Raw genomic sequence first — 22699 nt, 5'->3', positions numbered from 1 at the left:
ACGTTCTCTGGAGACAGCTTTTATTAGACAAGGTAAGTGGTCAAGTTGACGATTTCGTAAGTACCAGCCTATGACTGCTTGTTTGTTTGTTTGTTTGTTTGTAGGCACGATAACTCGAGAACGGAAGAAGCTACCATTGTCAAATTACACCACGTGATTCAGGAGGGTGATGGCTAGTGCTGATTACATTTAGGTCAAAATCGGTCAAAGGTCAAGGTCACAGTGAGGTCAAATATTCGATTTTTGATGGTTTGGTGGAGATAACTCGAGAACGGAAGAAGCTACCAATGTCAGATTACAACACGTGATTCAGGAGGTTGATGGCTAGTGCTGATTAGATTTTGGTCACAATCGGTCAAAGGTCAAGGGAGGTCGCAGTGAGGTAAAACATCCAAAAAAATGATAACTCGAGAATGGAAGAAGCTATCAATGTCAAATTACACCACGTGATTCAGGAGGGTGGTGGCTCGCGCTGATTAGATTTTGGTCACAATCGGTCAAAGGTCAAGGTCACAGTGAGGTCAAATATCCAAAACATTTGATTTTTGATGGTTTGGAACAGAATCATCGTAGAAACTTCTGGTTTGCGTCGCTACCTTCTCGAGACACAGATTTTATTCGACAACGTCAGAGGTCAAGTTGACGATTTTGTAAGCACCAGTCTATGACTGCTTGTTTGTTACTTACGAAATCTAAAGATTTCGTCAGTATATTGATGCCTTCCGTTTCTGTTTGCTTGTTTGTTTGTAGGCACGATAACTCGAGAACGGAAGAAGCTACCAATGTCAAATTACACCACGTGATTCAGGAGGGTGATGGCTAGTGCTGAATCTATTTTGATAAAAATCGGTCAAAGGTCAAGGTCATTGTGAGGTCAAACATCCAAAAAATGATAACTCGAGAACAGAAGAAGCTACCAATGTCAAATTACACCACCTGATTCAGGAGCGTGGTGGCTAGCAGCGATTAGATTTTGATCAAAATCGGTCAAAGGTCAGGTAACGGTGAGGTCAAACATCCAAATCATTTGATTTTTGATGGTTTGGTACAGATAACTCGAGAACGGAAGAATCTACCAATGTAAAATTACACCATGTGATTCAGGAGGGTGATAGCTGGCGCTGATTCAATTTTGGTCAAAATCGGTCAAAGGTCAAGGTCACAGTGAGGTCAAACATCCAAAACATTCACTTTTTGATGGTTTGGTACAGAATCACCGTAGAAACTTCTGGTTTGTGTCGCTACCTTCTCTCGAGACAGCTTTTATTCGACAAGGTCAGAGGTCAATTTGATGATTTCGTAAGTACCAGTCTATGACAGCTTATTTGTTTGTTTGTCGGCAAGATAACTCGAGAACGGAAGAAGCTACCAATGTCAAATTAGACCACTTAATTCAGGAGGGTGATGGCTAGTGCTGATTAGATCTTGGTCAAAATCGGTCAAAGGTCAAGGTCACAGTGAGGTCAAATATTTGATTTTTGATGGTTTGGTACAGATAACTCGAGAACGGAAGAAGCTTCCAATGTCAAATTACACCACGTGATTCAGGAGGGTGATGGCTAGTGCTCATTAGATTTTGGTCAAAATCGGTCAAAGGTCAAGGTCACAGTGAGGTCAAACATCCAAAACATTCGATTTTTGATGGTTTGGTACAGAATCATCATAGAAACTTCTGGTTTGCGTCGCTACCTTCTCTAGAGACAGCTTTTATTCGACAAGGTCAGATGTCAAGTTGACGATTTCGTAAGTACCACTCTCTGACTGCTTGTTTATTCTCTCAACAAATCGTCTCTCATACAAATAACCACATTATGAATTTTTAATTTCTTACAATATTTGACAAGTTCTAAATTTGATGTTGTATTCTTTCCAAATTCTTTAAACCACTCATCAATACTCATTATTAGAAAGATATAATCCATTACCCCTTTCAGTTAATTTTACACCTGCTTGTGCGAGAGAAGAAAGCATGTCTCCAACTAACAATCTCGCTTTATCAGGCAGACCTTCAAGTTTTTCAGCAAAATCTACAATTACACCACTTCCACTAATTTGTTTCTCCAACTCTTTGTTATGTCTTTCCAATTATTTTTGAGTCTGGAGTTGAGCCTTCCTTTCGTTGGCAGTTTTCACCGCTGTTGAAATACCACCCGTCAATGCTCCAACCACACTTCAACCAGCAAATAAAGGAATTAGAAATGGGAGAAATCCTCCACTTGTCTCTCTTATTGAATATTTTTTCAACATTGGTTTTGTCATTTTAATTTTAAGTGAGCCAGTATCGTTCAAGATTTTAACCTGTTCTCTTGTGAGCAAAACAACAATTCTTACTGCTCCTTTTCTCTGAATTGTATTAACGTTAATCTTACAAGGCTTTTGATTTTGAACACAAGATGATATTTAATGAACATTGATTTGATTAACGTATACCCCAGTTGGTACTTAGCCACTCATTTATTAAACAAAAAATTATGTGAGACTAATCATAACACCATTATCTGTATTAATCTGCAATTCTCTTTCTTCCAAAAGCAAACAATATGTATCACCTTCTTCACTCTCTCCTCTTTCAATGTATAGAGAAGTATCCACTCGATCAGACTTTATAGTTTATTTTGAGCACTCAGGTCAAACGCAAAGATTGTATACAAACTTATAAATGCTGTCATATCCAAAATAGGTTCTTTATTTCCATTAATTTCACACACCTTTTGGTAAGACGTGGATGCTTCAGCAAAATAATTTTTTTCCCAATTAATTTCCAATCTATCTCGTGGATAAAATGTTCCATCTCGTGAAACACGAAGTTGTTTCACCTTGGCATTGTCACTCAATGCATTATTCTTTTCAATGGCAGTATCACCATCTGGTTTTTAAAAATGATGCACAGATATCGTGGCTTTCATTCCAGAACACCCAAATTCCACGTGAAAGTGGTTTGGTTTCGTTTCACGTGTTGACATCTTCTTTTGAGGTATGATACACTGAGTGGTTTCTTTGAGTTAAGTCTTCTGTTCAACATCTCTTCTCTTTTAAGATTAGGAGTATATTCACTAATATACCAACTCATTTCACCAATTACAAACTTATTCTGATCACCAAAAGCACAAGCAACACCAAAAAGTAATCTATTTTCAATATCATTCCTTTGTAGTTGAAATCTCATTGAAAGACCATACAGAACTTTATCATGATCAGAAAATCCAAATATACCTTTAAGAGGAACTGCCACAGTAAAACTATTAACTGCTTTTGTATCATCAGTATACATTCCTTTCCTTTGAGTATATCCAGGGTCTGTGGTTGTTCCTGTTGACATATCAGGAATAAAACCTTCGACAGCCCCCCTTCCCATTCTATCACTGAATGAATATAGTGTAAATTTCATCATTTCAGATACAGCAGAGACATAATCAACCACTTCAACTTCTTGTGTTCCAATGCACAAACAAACATTATCAAACATTTTCCAGAAGAAATCATTTACGACTGTAGCGTTTCTGTTATTCACAGCCTTAGTGAATGTAAATGTACACAACAAGAAACTTTCGGATAGATTCAAATAAGTTTGTTGATTATTTATTTCAAAACTTTTTGTACCATTTGCATTCCCATCTGTTCCAGTTATTTCATTTACCTTGAAGTAATCTTCTTTTTTTAATGGAGTTTGAGATGATAATAGTATCATCCAAATCATCGATACCATCAATTGCTTCCATACTTCTATTTATTTTGGAAAAAAGATGTTCAAACTTTTGAAACCCTGACCCAAGTATTTGTTTTCTGTCAGTTTTGGAGAGACAACTGAGTTTTGCCTTTCTTAATTTCTTTTATTGCTTGTAATTTATGAGATTCCTTTTGGGCATCTTTTATGCTCTTTACAGCACATGCAACATTTCCAACAGCAGAAGCAGTTGAACCAATTAGGTCTTTAAGTTTCAGAATAGATGAACCGATACCCATTGGAGTATCAATTATCCCATCTCTAAATTGATGTCCGACACCCCTTTGTCTCTTAGGTTTATAGTATCCTCTACCAAGATACATACCTTCACCCTTGTAGTATGGGGAAAGGAACATCCCATCCCATGTAATTATTTTATATTTTCCCAACTCGTGTTTCCTCACAATAAACATCGTATTTATTTATTGGAAAACCTAATGTCGGTGAATTCTGATGGATATATTTCTCCATGAAAAGAAATCATAAGATTATCTTGGTCGGTTATCCTAAAATTTACTCTGTGTCAGGTTTTTTTCCTGACACACGGAGATAAACCAAATTTTTGGGTTCCATATTGAATTTATAACAAATTGGTGTTGAGTATGCGCTGAATGAAAATATTGTATTTGTTTTTATTCCATCATTTTCAGCACCATCAATCAAATTACAGTGAATTAATACCGAATTTATTCCTGAGGATATTTGAATGACATTATCACTGTAAAACTTCCCATTAGTTTCAATCTTTTTTGAGGAGAAACCCAATAACTCTCTCAATGAATTATCAATTGTAAAATCAACCTTGTAGTTATTTTTCTAACTTTAATCATTGATTTTGAAGGATGTTGTTGAATATCTATAACAATATTCTTTGGTTCATCACTCTGTTCTTTCATAAGACGAAAAATTTCGGGAGATATTTGAGAAATCTCATATGCTCCGGGTGAGACTGTTATCATTTTGTGTCCACTTCTCGGATTTTAACTAAACGTGTCATTTTTCTCAGTAATATTAAATAAGGTATTATCAGTTTCCATGGACAATAAAGATGCCTCATATTCTTTTGTTGGGTCAAGTTGTAGTGGGTATGGGAATGAAGATGTGAGGTCACTTGTGAAATTAAAACAAAGGATTGTCCTTCTCATCTTATTTAATATGACATAAAATGTCTTTATATTGATATTTATTCATTATTTTCATGCTCATCAACTGGTCTAAAATGGCTGATGCTTCATTAAAACAATTGCTATTTCCAGCTTTCTTACTACCAAACAACAATAGCAGTCTATTAACGAATTGTGATGGGTCATGAGGAAGTATCACCTGGACCAAGGATACTTGAAGCCTGAATAATGTGTTTCTCCATCTCATTCTTGCCACGTTTACCAGAAAGACTAACCCGATAATTAAGAGAGTTCAACAGATCAATATATACTCTATCATCATTATTTTTCTCATCCAATGGTTTATCAAAATACTTTGATTCACCCCTCACAGTTGAACCTTGTCTTCCATCTTTTGTGAGAAGAAACATTAATCTCAGAGTTGTTTAACTGGGGGTTGAGCAGAACCCAAGAACTTTAATTCATCATTAAATATCAATACCTTTTCTTGAACAAGATTAAATATTGCTGGTTATTCTGTTGGAATGAGTCCTGCTTTGGTTTTTGAATCCACTGAATATTCATTGTTTTGAAGAGCATTCATAATATAATCAGGGGGGAGATTAATCTCTTCCAATTGTTGAAATAATCCTTCATCTTCATATTCTAATTCTCCGATATGCTCTAATACTTCCTCCGTCATTTGACTGAAATCTTTTATCATTTGAAGTTTTTTAGGAGTATATTCTATTGTGGGAACTGTGGAAACATCTATAATTTTTTCTTTTGAAGTTTTTAAAAGTGGTTAAAAAAATTTCTCTTGTTTTCTTTCAAATGCTTCTTCACCCGTTAGTTTCTGTCTGCGTTTCTTCTTTATGTATTCCTGTTGTTTTACAACTTTTGAAACCAACTCTTGATGTTCCTTAAATCTTCTTGCTCTTTCTTTTGCATCCATTTATTTATTGGAAAATATCATTTAATATCTCATCTTGTTTCACAACAATATATTTATATTTTTCAGTCATGGGCTTCATGTAATTTCCAAATTCCTTTTTACTGCATAATGTAGAACAATTATCTATCCAAAAATTGTTTATATCTATTGAATTTAACTTGAATAAAATAAAAGTATTAGCATTGTTTCTGATGGAACGACGAGAAAGTTGAAAGTATGATTGACGAAGATAAATACAATTACAAGAAGAATGTCTCCCACTTGTGTCATAGCTGTCCATGACCGTTTTGTTTTTCTCATTAACACAATCATCAAAGATAACGAGGTTCTTTTTTGATTTATCCAAATCTTGGGGAGACGGTATATCATCCGTATTTTCACTAAGAATACAAGTTATCAGTTTGATTTCTTTTAACATCTCTGTGTTTCACAAAATAGTTGTATTATATCTTCAATGTGATAATCATTTTGGTTTTTTTGAAGTTTAAATAAACCGATTATATCTTCTTTTTGAAGACCAGCATAAAAACCTTGTGAGAGTCATTGATACTCTGGTTGAAAACTCGACTTTGTGAAAATTATTAAATTATCATCATCTAAAAAGTTGGGAGTCAGGAGCATCTTCAAAAGTAAGCAGGTATTTCCGCATCCGCTTGAACCAACTATGAGACATCTTAATGAATTTGGGAGATTTCTATGGTTGTTAAATTTTATGTCATTTTCCCAAATGGGTAAAAAATTATTCATTTATATATTTGGAAAACAGCTTATTTAATTTATTATTGGCTTTTTTTAGAAACTCTATATTTTATCCTAAGTTCGGGTTTGATTTCAACATAATCGATTATTTTATTTATTCAATATCTTGTGTTGATATCTCCCTGAAAATGACAATCGTGAATAATGTATAACAACAATCCTTTGAACATTTCTGTAATATGTTCAGTTTCTTCCCTTGTAAGGAAAGGTGTGTTTTCACCCTCATACTTTACATTCATTTCTGTAATCAATCTTGTAAAGTAATTCATTTTTGGTGTAAATCTAAAAGAATTATTTTTCTTTTTATATTTTTTATTATCATTAATTGGATGATAGTCACAGAATATACATTGTTTATAGGCTTTTGACTCTGTGTTTAATCCCACTCTAACACATGCAGGAAAATTCTCAAATTGTCATATGGAGAATCAGGGAAGTCTAGCATATTTATAAAGTAAAACTTTACTCCAAAGAAAGTTCATCTTCAGAATCATCTTTAACACTATCATAATCACTCTCATACTCTTCAAAATCTTCAGTTGAATATTGACTCACATTTAATTCGTAGAAACAACATCACCGTTCATATCTATATACTTTTTTTCATTGCGAGATTCAACTACAACATTTTTTATATTAAAGGTAGTTTTAAAATGACCCTGAACTACTATTGAATGAAACGTCATTTCACCTAATATTTTATCATCCTTTATTTCATCAGGATTTCCATCTTTATGGTTGTTGAAAAAAATACAAATTTCTCCTTGCATATTACAGATGGTCTTATCTTTTCTTTCTCAAGCTTCATCCATAAGGTTTTTATTTTTTGATACTTTTTCTTGTTTCATTGCTTTTTCTGGTTTTGAATATATTACCAGAAGGAGAGGAGAAACTTTTGTTAGAGATACTTTCATTGATGTTCTTCCAGGTATACTAAAAGCCCTTCCACTGAAGGAAATTGAAGAACTCATCTTATCCACCATAATTGTTTTTATCCAATTGTTGTTATATTTATCTTTGTTCAATTTTATATCCTTGACATATTTCTCAGTATCTTTAACAAATGAAGAGATTGATTGAAACTTGTCTTTTGTGTCTTGAAACATTGCATTTATTAAGTGAAAAAGTTGGAGGATAAAATTGTTTTAAGCACAGATGCACCTATAAATTCAATGAAATTTTCATCAAGAAAATTTTAGTTTAAGCAAAGTTTTATTATATAAAAATGGTGAATACAACGTACTGTGATGTTTGTAATCACGAATATAAACATTATAAAAAACACCTTCAAACCAACAAACACATTTAATCTATTTCATCAAATGTATCCTCTTGAGTTGGAAAGAAAACATTGTGATATCTGCTCAAAAGATGTTTTGAAGAGTAGTTGTAAGAATCAACTTCAATTACAAAAACACAAGAAAAATGAGTTTAAAACAAAGGGAGACTATTGTATTGAAACAACTGAGGGGCATTTAAAGGGCATATAAAAATAAGGATTTTTCAATTTGGACAACCCGGTCCATCATCAATAGCTGAATCAATTGAAATCGTGAAACCTGATGTTGAAAAAGTTATTAGAAAGACATTAAAAGAAATGAAAACTTTTTAATTTTTTTGGGGAGTGAAAATGAATATGAAAAGACAAGATGAAGAACAAACTCCTTATATGAAAACAGTTCTTCATTTTATAACACCATTTCAAGATTTTTTGAATAGTGGGGTTTATGAAGAACTATCTTGACAAGAGGAGGATGTTGATAATACAGTGGTTGGAAGTGGATTTAATATTTAAAAAATCATTTTTTAGACCTACACATTCTAAAATCAAACCCTCTTAAAGCTTCTTCTTATATTGAATTATCAAAATAAATAAAACTAAAGAAGGCAGTTGTTAATATTAAGAACAATGATAATAAATGTTCTCTCTGGTCTGTTCTTGCTCACCTACATCCACCAAATTGTAATTCAGAAAGAGCAAAACAATTTATGAATTATGAGAATACGTTGGACATTAAAGATTTGAAATTCCCAATGCCACGAACAGATATTCCTAAATTTGAGAAAAAGAAAAATCTTTCTATTTATGTATATGGATTAATGGATACAAACAAAGTTCTTATATTAAAAAATTCAAAAACTATAAAAATGAAGAAACACTCATTGATCTTTTATATTTTAGTGTTGGAAAGAATTCACATTATACATACATCAATAATTTATCAAGATTAATCCCTTCTCAGGTATTCAGAACAGCAAACAAAATATATCCTTGTAAGCAATGTCTTAATTCATTTCATACAAAAGAACGATAAGAACAACATTCACAATATTGCAGTAATCATAAATTAGCTGTAATTACAATGCCTAAACCTGGTGAAAAGATTTCTTTTGAAGATTATAATAAATCTATCATGCACCCATTTGTGATATACGCTGATTTTGAATATATCCTAAAAAAGATAAATACTGCTTCTCCTAATCCAAAAGAATTATATGCAAATAAATATCAAAAACATATTCCTTGTGGTTTGAACCGATGAAACAAATGAACCGATTAAATTAACCGAAGAAGAAAAATTAGAATTTGGAAAGAACAATATCTGTCATATTTGTGAGGACGAAATTGAGGAGTCTAAAGTTAGGGATCATTTTCATCTTGTTGGTAAATATAGAGGTCCCGCTCATTCCTGTTGTAATTTTAATTATAAATTTCCTTCTTTTATTCCAGTCTTTCTTCAAAACAGCGCCAACTATGATACACATCTGTTTATAAATGAACTTTCAAAAACACCACAGAATATTTCTGCCATAACAAACACAAGTCAAAAGTATATTTCATTTTCAAAAATGATATTCACTAAACCTTTAACTCGTATTAAGTTTCTAGATTCCAAGTTTATGGGAATTTATGGGAACAAGTTCATGAGAACACCACTAGCCGACCGAGCATCAAATCTAAGCTCCAGGGGGTCTTTTCCAAATCGTAATTCATTCTTTCCAAAAGAGGAAATTCTAACTAAAGAGGAAATTCAGATCAAAGAGAGAATTCAAAGTAAAGAGGAAATTCTAATTAATGAGGAAATTAATGAAGAAATTCTAACTGAGGATGAAATTCTAATTATAAAGAAAATTCAAACAATGAATGAAATTCAAACTAAAGAGGAAATTCTGATTAAAGAGGAAATTTTGATTAAAGAGGTAATTCTAACGAGAGAGGAAATTCAAACAAGGAATGAAATTCAAAGTCAAGAGAAAATTCTTACAAGTAAGGGAATTTATCCTGATGATTATATTGATTCATTTTTGAGATTTAAAGAAACACAACTTCCTTCAAAAGAAAGTTTCTATAATAACCTTTTTATGAAAAAGAGATAAGTGATAAGGAATATAAACACGCACAATAAATTTGGAAAATATTTAAGATAAAGAACCTTGGAGAATATCATGATTTGTATCTAAAAACAGATGTTTTATTGTTTGCTGATGTGTTTGAAGCTTTTAGATCACTGTAATAATAAAAAATTGTTATGGATTAGATCCTGCCCACTATTTCACAGCTCCTGGTTTAGCTTGGAGTGCAATGTTGAAAATGACAGAACAAGATATAGATTTAATCAGTGATGTTGATATGCTTTTGATGATTGAGAAGTCCAAGAGAGGTGGAATATCACAAGTATGTTCAAAAAGATATGCTAAGCAAATAATAAATATCTCCCAAATTATGATAGTGAAAAAGATTGTAATTATTTGATGTATTTTGATGCTAATAATTTGTATGGATGGGCAATGTCTCAATCTCTGCCTTATGGTAAATGAGAGTGGGTGCAAGAAAAGGATTATGAAAAGGCTTTGATGAATACTGTTATTTCTTCTCAAGAGGAATTGAATGAGGAAGAAGAAGGTTATTTTTTTGAAGTTGATTTGAGTTACCCGAGTGATCTTAATTACAAGCATAAAGACCTTCCTTTTGCATGTGAGAAATAAAACCCAAAGAAAGAATGGTTAAGTGATTATCATAAAAGTTTTAATAATAATGGCAAATCAACGGAAAAGTTAGTAACAACATTCTATGATAAAGAGGGATATGTTTTGCATCAGAGAAGCTTGAAACAGTTTTTGAAGCAGGTTTGAGAGGAGCTAAACTGCATAGTGTTTTAAAATTTAAACAAAGTCCTTGGATGAAAAAGTATATTAAATTCAATACGGATATGAGACCAAATACAAAAGTAAAATTTGAAGGGGAATTCTATAAATTGATGAATAATGCTGTCTTTGGAAAGACAATGGAGAATGTTAGAAACAGGCAAAACATTAGATTTGCAACATCTTGGAAAGAAGCTTCTAGATTGATAAATAAACCAAGTTTTAAGAGAGAAGCGGTTTTTTCAGAGAACTTTTCTGCTATTCATGTGGAAAAGGAAAGTATTGTAATGGATAAACCAATGTATATTGGAACAGCAGTTCTTGATTTATCAAAGATATCAATGTATGATTATTTGTATAATGGCTTAAAGAAAGAGTATGGTGAAAATGTTTCATTGTTCTATAGGACACTGATAGTTTTATCCTAGATATAAAAACTGATGATGTTTATAAAGATATGAAGAAAAATATTGGAGTATATGATACAAGTAATTTTAGTAAGAAGAGTGAATTATTTTCCAAAAAGAATGAAAAGGTTATTGGTAAGTTTAAGGATGAGTTTGGTGGAAAAGTAATGAGTGAGTTTATTGGATTGAGAGCAAAGGCATATGCTTATAAGTGTGGTGATAAGGTTGATAAGAGGTTAAAGGGAATAAAGAAATATGTAATAAAGAAATCAATAACTTTTAGAAATTATAATAATTGTTTTATGAATAAGAAAGAAGAAAATCGGAAAATGAATACAATAAGAAGTTATAAACATAAGATATATAGTGAAGAAGTAAATAAAAAGGCATTCGGAGCCTTTGATGATGAGATTTATTTTAGATCATGGAATAGATTGTGTTCCATATGGATATTGTATTATAGAGAGAAGAATAGATTGTATTTTAACGATGGGAAGACGGGTTAGGGTGTTTAAGGGCTACCGCTGCATTTTTTCACAATATATAAATGGTCAAACCAAGTATTAATCAAACCAAAGAGTGGAGAAAATCTCAGTCTTGGTATATAAATGGAAAACATTATGAATGTGAAAAATATCAAATAAGTCTTATTCAAAAAATAACTAAAACAAAGGGAAATAAAACAATTATGCGAATCAATTTAAAAACTAGTAAGTTAGAGGATGTAAAGAAAAAAAATAAATATCCTTGAATGGACTGAAAACTTTGATGGTTATCAATTGAACAATGGAAAAACAATTTACTATAATCTCAAAATGATATGTGGCTCAGGAGGTGGTCAAACAAGAGCATTAAGAGAAGTTTATCATTTCGTAATAACACAAAAGGGGTATCTTAAAAAATATAAAGATTCAAATGTTTTATTTTTAAATATTTTAGATGGGGATTATTGTGCAAAGAAAATTAAACTATTGAAGGAATTTGAGAATGAACAAATCTTTATAGGTTCAATGAGTAAGCTAAACAATATGCATTGGTTATTTGAAAAAGAGTGCCCCTCGGCTTACATGTTTCAGATATTTCTTTCGAATCACCTTTAACAAATCACATTACTACTTTACTACTTGAACAAATCTTCATCTTATTGCATTGGTTATTTGAAAAAAGTGCCCCTTGATTAAAAGGGGAGACAAATAAATATACCTTGGGATAAAAAGGGGGTTTATTTTTTCGCAAAAAAAAAAAATGAATCGCTGCGAATCGCCCATTCATTAACATGGGGGAAAGTGAGCCAGAATCAGCATAGTCACCCTACTGCCATGTGCCTTTTTCTCAGGAGTGGTTCTCTCTGACCACTATCCCATAAAGCCAAGATTTGTAAAGTGCTGCAGAAATTGTTGTGCCTCTGGCAGTTTCTCCCATTGCAGCCAAGGAACTATGTATTTCTGTCAGAGTGGTCATTGGGTTCTTGGTCAACTCCCTGATCAAGGTCCTTCTTGCAAAGTTGCTCAGTTTGGTTAGATGGCCAGCTCTAGGATGAGTCTGGGTAGTTCCACATTCTTTTCATTTCAGAATGATGGAGCTCACTGCTCACTGTGTTCCTGGGAACTTTCAACACCGTTCCCCAGATCTATACCTCCTCACAATTCTATCTCTGAGTTCTGCGAACAGTCCCTCAGACTTTATGGTAGAGTTTCTGCACTGACATGCACTGTCAACGCTGGGACCTCATATAGAAAGGTGTGTTTCCTTCGAAATAATATCCAATCATTTGAATTGGCCACAGATAGACTGCAATCAAGTTGTGGAGACATCTCAAGGATGATCAAACCAAATGGGACACATGTGAGCTCAATTTGGAGTGTCATAGCAAAGGGCTTGAATATTTTTATTGATACAAGACATTTCAGCTTTTCATTTTTAATTAACCTGTACAAAAAATTATAAAAACATGCTTTCACTTTATCATGATGCAGGATTTTATGTAGATTGCTGACATTTTTTTTTCAATTTAATCCATTTTTAATCCAGGCTTTAACACTACAAGATGTGACAAAGTCGAGGGGTGTGAATACTTTATGAAAGCACTGTTTGTTCTGTGCGTTTTCACTTGCTTCGTACTCCCCTTTTTGTCTCACGCTATCCTCTGTTTTTTGTCACTAAAAACCGATTCAGCATTTTCCCTGCCCACTTTCTAACACTTGAACTCATCTCCACATTTGGGTTAGGTTTAGGGATATCTACCCGAAACTCCTCTCCGCATACACTCATGTGTTGCAGTTGCACTCGTATCCATATTTGGCGTTTGCCTGGGCAGGGACGTACGTAAAACATCAGACACTGTAGTGTGCAACTGCTAAATCCTGTCTCTAACAGGTGAGCGACTCTTGTAGCACAATATTCATTTCTGTTATGTGGTAAATTCGTTTGCTAAAACTTGAAAATGTTTGATTTGTTCGGGAAAAAAATTGTATATTATGTATGGTTGCCAAGTTTACCAAGTTGATCGCGATTAAGAACCTTTCTTTTTTGACATCCTGATTCTCTCCTTGTCGAACCAAAATGGCAGAGCTTCGTCTTGATTGTGAGAGGCCCTGGGTTTGATTCGTGGGTCTAATCGTGAGTTTTACAAAGGTGCCCCGTGTGGGAAATATTCCCATTTATATAATTATGCATATCTCTTCACAGCAGCAAATTCGATGACAGATGATTTATTTCTCGATTGCTTGTTGGTGAGAGGTGGAATTGTGCTTTTAAGCTGTATGCATATCTGTGTTTTTACCTCCACCACCAATGGTTGGATGTAGGTTTTGTTTTCACCCCTGTCTGTTTGTCTGTGAACAGTATATCTCAAAAGGTTGTGGACTAATTCTGACGAAACTTGCTGGACAGGTTGGGTGTGTGACAAGGAAGAATGTATTCGATTTTGATTTTGATGAAGATCCGTTTCTGGATCAGATAAATTTTTTTGAATGCACAAGTGATTCCTCACCATTCAGAGATGGGGCCAAAAACGTTGCACAACATGATTTTCGAGAACAAAAATGTGTGGACCGATTATGACAGCACTTGGTGGATGACTTGTGTCGGTGACAACAAGCCAATTCGATTTTGGTTCAGGTCTGGATACATTTCCAGCCAATCAGTGGGATACAAAACGTAAACTGTTCAGCGTGGCGGAGGAATGCGCACCACCGAGTGCTGTTCTGGGTTGTTTTTTTATTGTCAAAACGGTATAAGAACTCAATTTTTTTTTCAGGAATGACACTTTGAATGCCATTTAAAAAAAATAATTTGAAGTCTATGTTATGAATGTTGATGTGTAAAAAAAAATCAACTGTTGAGCCATTGCTGAGATTAAAATTCAAACTCTTTATCTCCACCTATTAAAATGATGTAATGGTCAAACAGGTACAATATATTTAAATGTATCAGCTATGGTCAAACAGGAACTGCAGATTTAAATGTAGCATTTAAAAGATGGAATTATTTCATTTTGTTGGTTGGAGGGAGGGGTTGTGGAAGGAATGATGTGGCACAGCAGAATGCCACTCCCAGCTTTTCTTTTCTTATTTGACAGTTCTTGTTTGGCAAGGGAGCGGAGGTTTAACTTGGGGTTGGTTCAGTTGAAATGAACCAAGTATTTCCTTGATGTGCAAGATCATTACATTTCGCTGTGTAATAATTCAATAAATAATGGAAGATTTTTTGCAACTTAGTTTTTCAACACTGGTGCATTGGCTAATTTGTATCTCAATTCGGAGCTGTTTTTCAACACTGGTTCATTGGCTAATTTGTATCTCAATTCGGAGCTGTTTTTCAACTTTGGATGAGAAAATGAAATGCTTTTGAAATTGTAATTAAATATATATATATATATATATATATATATATATATATATATATATATATATATATATATATATATATATATATATATATATATATATATATATATTCTTGGTATCAAAAGACAATTTATCAACAGTCTGAACAGATGCATCGATGCTTCAGGGTAGGACTTCCATATGGGAAAGGCAATGCTTTTAAAAGTTGACTTGGTTAATGAAGAGCTTGGTTTTGACTTAATGGTTAAGGTAGCTGGCTTAAGATCTTGGTGTCTGAATTAACACCACGCGGGTTGACTCAGCCTGTCATCCTTCTTCAATCGGCAAAATGAGTACCAGCTTGTTAGTAAGGCGTAAGTCACATTTGCCACGGTGGCCGTGGGGTCTCCAAAATCTCCGGCCACTATCAATTATACGGCGGCCGCAGTATTTCCACGGTCACACAATGTCGCAGTCACATATGTTTTTATTTTTCGGGGAGCCGCACGGCATATTTAGAAATTGTGGAGACCGAAAACGTGAGGTTGCCGTACGGTCTTTGATTTGATGTCGCACGGTGACCTTAAGGGGGTCCTGTGGCAGCCATATACTTTTCAAGGCAGATGCAAGGTAGCCTCAAGGTGCCCGCAAGGCGACCGCAGGGGGACGGCAGGGGGCCCCTTAGGCGAACGTGCGGCCAGATGGACGGTAACGAGTGGGTTCATCTTTTTTTTTTAACCAGTTTTTTTTTTTCGGCTTGTCGAATTGCTACAGCGAACGTTGAAATAAAAAAATTTATAACTCCGCATTATAATTCCACGGCGACCCCTATGGCCTGTAAAAGATAGCCAAACGGCGTAGGGCCACTCTGAGGCCACCACAGAAACTCTGCGGCCGCCGCACGTTTCTGTCAATTCAGAGGGCGTACGGCCGCCGTAACCTCGCCGTAGACCAAATGTGACTTAGGCCTTGCAGGGAGCATTGCATCAGTGGCACAGCCATGCTCCCAGAAAATGATGCAGCCAGGCAGCCACAGGCTCCATACAAATAAATAAAGAGACTGAATCACAAGCATCAATTATTAACAGAACAATCAGATCAGACATTTGCTCGGCAATGTTAAAACATATTCCCAAACACGTGCAGGTCTGTGTGAAACATAAGTACGATTCCCGTGTGAATCCCAAAGACGTAGCCAATCAAACCATACAGTACTCCAATTTTCTGAAGAGCACATCCTTGCAAGATGTAACCAGCAACTTCATTGAAAACAAATAATTGAGAAATGACAAATAAATATGTAATATTACCACTTATGGCTGAGATAGTATGACTCATGTAATATTGAGATAATGTTCATAATATGTCTGGCATTTACACTGTGAATTAAGAACCATCATTTATGCACCAGCGGCTGTCCTTTCAAGGAAGTGGAACTTTTTCCGTCAGCACTTCAGTCATGTTTCACCACCACACCATGTCACCAAATGGACCTGCAATCCTTTTCTTTTCAAACAATTTTCACTTTTTTGTGAGCCTGCTCTTTCATGATGTATTATGAGTGTGATTACCTTCTTCGCTTTGTTAACAAATGTTTATGAGCCATGATCTCTGCATGGTAAGAGGTGTTTGGCGAATCTGAGAGTATTATATTTGTACAATGCACATTATCTTGTGTACAAACATCCTTTACATTTTTGGATGCAAGATTGAAGCTCACAGAAGAGTAAAATTACAAAACATGAAAAGCTACATTTACACTCAGGAGAGAGAAGTGGAAAGGAAACACAGTAAAACGTAAGTAAGAGTATTGGGTGAGGTTGGGTTATTGGAGGTAGAAAAGATTGTGAGGAGGGATGGGAGGTAGGGGTAAAATGAGATGGAAGTGCATTGCTTGCTTGACGTGCTTGAGGGAAGAGTGGGATTGGACAGTCTCACAACCGTAGTTCCACAAGGCTGGCAGGATAACTGAGAGGTTTGCCCACTCCCCTCTGAGCAGTCCAGCCTGGGTTTGAACTTCTGCCCAGTTAATGTCATTCGGTGTTTAGCCTGCTTGGCGAAGCATTAATAGTAAATACATGTGTCATCCTTCAGTTTGAAATTGTGACGTGCCGGGATCTGGTGGCAAGAACGACCACAAGGTGGGGGAAGTTATGTCGTCTCCCACCAGACTCCCAGAATTGTAGGCAGTCACTCACGTATAATTCCATGATGCAGCGGGTCACTGAACTGACCGTGGATGCCAATACCTCAACGCGTAGCGTAGGGTCCTCCTGCCAGGTGTAATCAGTTTACCTAATTAATCCTGCAATTTCGACTACCGGGGAACCACACCCTCAGTACGCCTTGCCCGAAACGGATCACTCTACCAACTACGGTGGCGTACCAACTACCAACTACCCACTTCGGATCGGATGCAGCCAAGCGGAACTGCCAAGGACGTACCGGCTGGAATGAACAGATTATCGGGGATAAAGACCCGGCTAAACGTAGATACGAGCCATGCTGGACCAATGAAGGAAAGGACAAAAACGAACTGGGAACATTTCTACAATAACTTATTTACACTAAGCGAGGAAATTCATGTGGTACAGGAACAAGTTTATTCGTGTGTTATGCAGGGGACAGAAGAGAGAGATGTAGTGCGACAATTTTACAGCAACCATGACCTTTCTGGGAAAGCCACATTTCCAACCTCGCCTCCAAAGCCAGTCGCCGACTGGGAATCCTCCGTCGTGCAAGGTCCTTCCTCGGCCCACCTGAGCTCCTGACCACTTACAAAGCTTTTGTCCGCAGCCTGATGGAGTACTGCTCTTCCCTCTGGGCTGGTGCTCCTGCCTCCGACCTTTCTCGGCTTAACACTGTAGAAACCAAGGCATTTCGGATCATTGGCATCTCCCGCAATGAGGCTGAGTCTTTGGGCTTCTCACTCGATCACCGCAGGTTGGTCTGTGGTCTTTCTGTCTTCTACCATCTCCTCTCCAGCCTCGCCCCCCCCCTGCTCTCTCTGTGATTTGTCCCCACCACATTTCTGCAGGGCGCTCAAGGTCCGCCAACAACCACCTTCTGGTAAAACTACCAACATCACGAATCACTGCTCACCTTCACTCTTTCATTCTTCTTTTTTCCCACCTTTGGAATAAATTCCCTAACTCTATTCATTCCCATTCTTCCCTCCAGGCCTTCAAAACAGCTGTTCACCACCACCTATCATCCCCCATCAAAATCCTTGATCTTTTCTTCCCCCGATAAAAATCCACCCAAGCCCACCTCCTTCAAATTCCCTGCTTTCCTTCCTGAACATCCCTGTTATGTCCATCTTCTGTTCTCCATGTTCCCCGTCCCATCCCTCTCCCTTCCACAGATCTCCAAATGTCTCTGTTCCCCACTATTTTGTCCTTCCCACTACCTCCCCTCCGGTCTCATGCCCCCCTTGATGTACGTTGTGTGTTAGCTCTCATCCGAGCTTCGACAAGGTATACAAAAAAACAAAAATCTTACAAAAGAGAACACAGAGCAGACTTTCACGAGAATAATACAGACAAGATTTACAATGATCAAATAACTCAGACAGTTTTCACTTAATGGACAGGGGCCACACATTCAGACACACACTCGGACAAAATAAACCCCAGATGAATGGAAAAGGACTTTTGCATCCAGGGAGGGAGGGAGCTGAGGTTGCAGTTCTTTAGGTACCTGAACGTTCCGAGAGAAGGGATGCTCCTTGTTGTGGCACCCGACAGAGGTCGTGCAGTTCGGCGCACAGCCGCATGTTTGGAGACCGTGTCTGCGAAGGAGCCCGGGTGGAGAGCATTGAGTCCAAGGTAGAACGGGGTAACAGACAGGACCCAACGAGAGACCCGGTCAAGCTCGGGTGTACTCGGACCAGCACAACAGATGGGCCGCCGAGGCGGAACGTGGGCAGGCACTCCATGATCACGACCTTCCTTCTTCAACCAACAACCAAGGGACCAACTCATCCGCCAAAATCAAGACTTCACCACAGAACTCCAGAACTCCAAAGAACTCAACCACCCAACTAACGACCTTCCTTCTTTCTTTCTTTGCAACCAGCCAACAAACCCACCGAACTCTCTCACTCTACCCTGAGGATGGTGTCGTAATTTATCGATCCCCCTGGGTGGTTATGGGCCTTGGCGAAGCTGACGTCACCGTCCTCCCTGATTGGACAGGCCTTCATGGGGTCCGCCCTTTCTGGGCGGGATTTCGGCCACACCGGGAAAGCCCACCCACTCCACGCATGTTTGAGGAAGGTGGATGATGATACAGCCAAGATTGAATTGGAACGTTTGGGGAAGCCGAAAAAGAACTGCGGATGTGAAGATTCTGCCTCGGAAAAACGAGGTTCCGGAGACGCAGGTGGACAGTGGATCGTGATGGAGGGGATATAAAGATTTAGTAATCTAACTAAAAAAACATCGCAACGCACCCCCTTTTGCTTTCCCACTACACACAAGGAGGGATTCTATCTGCACATATACATAATGGAATAACTAACTTTGGGACAACTGTATGTTTGTATGCATACGTTTCCTAGAACCGTAACACTACCAACCTCCCTTTTGATCGACTCGACCAGAGTCATTTACATCCATGTGGCATGCAGGTGTAGGTTTCCCCTCGTACATTTTACCTAAGGATCCCTGAGTGCGACATTTTAAATACATGTCCCAAAAATAAATAACCTAGTGTGTTGCGTAACTAAACTAACATACTCATTCGGACAGCTTAACTGCATTGCCAGCGCTAAACAAACAACAGGTGGGTCAGAACTATATACATTTCTAATATTTACACTTCCCATGGTCTAGGACCTGTGGCTTGAGGAGAGAACAAAATAAAGGCAACATTCGTGGTTGAGTGCCACAGCAGGCAATCGATTTTCAGACGTCTTCGGGACCCTTGATGGTCCCTTGTTTGTCGGTGATTTTATATATATATATATATATATATATATATATATATATATATATATATATATATATATATATATATATATATATATATATTTTATTTTGTTCCTAGCTGCTGGAGGCAACTCACCAAAACACAGCAGGCCACACGCCGTTTCACAGGCCATTTGAGATGGCCTTTATGTAACAAGGAGATCTCCGGGCTGCTCAATGCAGTCCCAGGTCCATTTGAACTGGCCTTTTTACAACAAGGAGACATCCGGGCTACCCAATGCAGTCCCGGGTAACGCGGCTGCCTGCGGGGCAGTCCTTGCAAAACAATTTCACAGAGGGGGTCCTTGCGCACATAGTGAGGTTGAATGACATGGCAATGCAAATAAAGGCATGGAGAGGTATGGCAACTGGAGTCAAGGCAAAGGCATCAAAAGGCATGACAAATGCAGACCAGGTAAGGTGCGATGCAACAGGTTAGCAAATGAAGCTGGCCGGCCTCGGCGTGGTCTGATGAGGTTGTGAAGGGAGAGTGGTGGCATTGGCCGGTCCGAAGACTGGCTCGGACCAACCTTACGGTCTCCCCCAACCTATCGCCTCTGCCTGTCCTTGTCCATACCCACCCTCATTAGTTTGAGCCAACAAAAAAAACAACGAAATTTAGACTTATTTATTTCTTTATTTATCTATTCTTATTATAATTATTATTTTTTTATAATTACCTGTGTCCCTCACCCCCTTATCATCTTTGTTTGTCAAACTTGGCCTGACTGTCCATCCCCAATCCCTAAGATCCCTGAGAAAGGATTGAGGAAAAGACAAGTGAATCTGTCTCGAGGCCCAATGCAGCCTCAGAATAGCTCCCACAGATATCAGCAACTGCCAAGGCGAGTCCAGCGGCCGATGAACAGCGAAGGGATGAATGGTGCAAAGGGGTACACGTTTCCTATCTATCCTTGCATTTATTAAACGTTAACCTATCCCCCGGGCTTTTCAACACACCTGTCTCTTTAAACTATCAGTTCCAGCAACCACGATTCCCGTCGCCTGTGTTGGTGTTCGATACTAATTTGGGCCTGGCCCACAAATTTTCTCTCGTGCTCTTGCACAATTTTGTGGCTAGGCAGCGTGGCTCAACTGGCAGGTATACCCATCTGCCTAACTCGATCTTCGGCACCACGGGTCTCCGAGCCTATGAACTCCTTATGAACGTGGGGAATGCCCTTATCTGGCATCTTCCCCGTCGATGCCCACGTGGCATTTTGGTGCTCCGGGTCGCGTTTCCGTGGGTACCCGTGCCAATTACACGAACGCGGTCCCTTGGACACATGGCCTACTCTGGCTGACTACTTCGGTGCCTGGGGTGCCCTCTACTCAGTACACATATTTCATCAGCATGCTCCCAGCCGGTCAATAGTCTCCTGCACCCTACAAAAATGTTTCGTGCCTTCTTCCAACAACAACAAACCGACATCCTTTAGGTAAATTTAACTAACCAACTAACTAACATTACAATAACCCCATGTTCCCTTGGGTGGGATTCACTCCTCCCCCAAATCATTTGTTCGCACCATGCATTCCACATTCACTCCATTCACACTCGGGCCCGCTGACCCACATTCACTCATTATGTTCCTTTTTCTTTTTTTTTCTTCACACCAATACTTTCGCTCTACTCGCTACGTTCCCCTAACTACCTCGTGCTCCCTGTCATCCCTTACTCAAATGCACGTTCCATTTAACTCTATCGCTAAGCTACGTTCCCACTACACATTCCATGTCTGTCCATGTCTCCAATTCATTCTAAATTCTAACCTAAATTCCCCTATCTCGTGTTACCGGGCCCAATGGAGGATGACTCATGCCCCCATGAGGCCGGTATATCTAATGCTTAACCCTTCCCCGAACTAGTCCTCCTTTTCCCCCAACTAGGATGTTCACTACATCCTGTCCGGACTCGTGTACTCGTGGTTAGGCTCTGCCAGCTTTGTGTCGCCAGGAAGGCGGTTTACAACTCGCTCGTCCCCTTTTTTTGGCTGATACCTGAGGCTGTAACTTCGCCCCATGAATCGCATTATCTGCTCCCTTTCAGGCTATGCCCCATGTGAAGCACAGTGCGTTACACACCTGCCCTTCATGCTGCCAGATCCTCGCTGACGTCACTTGCACATGGCCCGCACCGCGAGGTTTACCACGCACACAGGCCCTGCGGTGTCGCCATCGGGACTCGTTCCACGCGTCCCACGAACAACACACGCGGTGCGCAGCACGTCGGGACCCATACACGTGCTCACATGGGGATACATTCTTTTCAAATTCACTCGACCCAATTTGCCTCCATTTTAGCCATCCACGCCCTGGTCTTGTACCAAGCGCCAATCATTTTAACGCCGACTCCCGATCACGTAAACGTTCACGCTTGGGCCATTCGCAAAACATGGAACGGATATCACACGTGGCGTCCCACGGAGCCAGCGCGGTTCCCGAATAGTTCCGTTCGGCCCATTAGGCTTGCCATTCCCGTCCGTCACATGACCCACTTCTCCCGTCTGGGTCGGTCCGTGTCCCATCTCCTCACATGTACTCACACATGTTATCTCATTTGCAAGATACCTACCTTCTGGCACACACTCCGGGACAATCACATTGGGGGCTTGTGTTAGCCCAAAAGATCCCAGGGTTTATATCCCCCCAAAGCTCGGCATGTGCTCTTTCGCACCATGCACCCGCTCTTCCTCGTACAGTCTTATCGGACTCACCTTGTCACGGTCTGCCTCGAGGGAGAATATCGTCTCCCCGTGTTCCTGTGGGAGGTTAACCTGACCCTTGCACTGGGTCCCAAAACATTCC

The 22699-nt window shown here is 38.2% G+C and overlaps 1 pseudogene; it reads right to left on the bottom strand.

Moving 5' to 3' along the window:
- The window catches only part of LOC147011052 (sodium-dependent proline transporter-like), a 124725-nt pseudogene extending 102810 nt beyond the window's left edge, over window positions 1-21915 (bottom strand).
- Window positions 21916-22699: the final 784 nt, after the last annotated feature.

This window comes from Eptatretus burgeri, chromosome 16, assembly GCF_056783735.1.
Source record: "Eptatretus burgeri isolate ZD-2024b chromosome 16, Ebu_testis_v1, whole genome shotgun sequence".
Classification (NCBI taxonomy): domain Eukaryota; kingdom Metazoa; phylum Chordata; class Myxini; order Myxiniformes; family Myxinidae; genus Eptatretus; species Eptatretus burgeri.
This window is presented reverse-complemented; position numbering and strand designations above follow the sequence as displayed.